This window comes from Pyxicephalus adspersus, chromosome Z (genome assembly GCF_032062135.1).
Source record: "Pyxicephalus adspersus chromosome Z, UCB_Pads_2.0, whole genome shotgun sequence".
NCBI lineage: Eukaryota > Metazoa > Chordata > Amphibia > Anura > Pyxicephalidae > Pyxicephalus > Pyxicephalus adspersus.
This window is the reverse complement of record NC_092871.1, coordinates 10,679,587-10,680,853: the sequence shown is the minus strand read 5'-3', so window position 1 is coordinate 10,680,853 and position 1,267 is coordinate 10,679,587. Positions and strand designations below refer to the sequence as shown.

The window sequence follows — 1,267 nt, the reverse complement described above, 5'->3', positions numbered from 1 at the left end:
CATACTTCCCATGTAACAAAACTGAGCTGGTGAGCATTTTTGTCCACTGAACAGGCCAAGCAGACATGAAAACCAGTAAAAGGGGTCATTTAGACCACCTGTAATTGGAAATTACCAAACACCAATATGGAACGGTTGATGTTTGGTTGCAAGTAGGCAACTGTAGAACAACGCCAGCAACACTGCAGAAATATACATTATTTATATTAGCTCACCAGGACTGGAGAAGACAGACTATCATTAGTGATCCAGCAAACCTGGAACGAATCTGGTCCTGGATGGAAAACATTTTCCAATTTTTAGTTAATCCATTGCAGGTTTGCTGCATCATCCACATTCTCTCACGATAGTTTATTTTCCCCAGTCCTTGGGAGGTTTAATAAATCAGACCCATAGATGAATTATAGAATAAAATGCAGAGCCACCAGTTTCAAATCAGATGCAACCTGAGCAGGGCTGTATTTCTCACTAGCCTACCTACGCTATGGTTTAGGGTGTCAGGGCCACCAGGGGGGTGACATTGCACCTATCAGAATGACAGAAGGACCTTCAAACCGGAGTGCAGCTTAGCATCCCATGTTGCAGCGTGTGCTCAGGCTGCAGTTAGTACATTGGTTCTAGGTGTCATCAGAGCACACAGTAGTTGCTTTCATCCTGGCTGCCTTGCAGACTATTTCTCCCCGGTGTACTGGGGGATGGCTTGTGGCTGTGGGCACAGGGGTGCCCTCAGCAGGACTACAGGGCATGCTGCTCTCTTCTTGCTCTTTTTTAGTCAGCAGGCAGATTCCTAGGCAGCCATGACAAGGGTAGCTTGGCCCTTCTAGCCCATGCTTTACCCCCACCATCACAAACCCTGCCTCCCCTCAACCTGCTTATCAACCATTCCCCCACCATTAAATACCCAAACACCAATTATGGATTTATATTGGCTGGCAAGCAGCCGTTCATTTAACCACCATTAAATAAATTAACCATTCAAGTAATTAACAAAACAGATATCCAATAATAAATAAATGATAAATAAATACATTTTACACTTTTGATATGTAAGCATACATTAACATAACATATTACAACACTCCATAATATTAATTATTATTATTATTATTATTAATAAACTGGGATTATATACCACCAATATATTACATTGAATATAACCTAATTAACCAACAACCTAATTCCTCACTCCTTTAACCACCTGGGCGTTACACTGATGTCTAGATTTCTGTTCCAAAAGCGTTAGAGGTTTTAATGAATTTTTTTTTTT

The 1,267-nt window shown here is 41.1% G+C and overlaps 1 protein-coding gene across 3 annotated transcripts in view; it reads right to left on the bottom strand.

Annotated features, from left to right (window-relative positions):
- The window catches only part of LOC140344530 (complement factor B-like), a 27,748-nt gene that overhangs the window by 15,863 nt on the left and 10,618 nt on the right, over window positions 1-1,267 (bottom strand). The gene's annotated exons all lie outside the window — the stretch shown is intronic.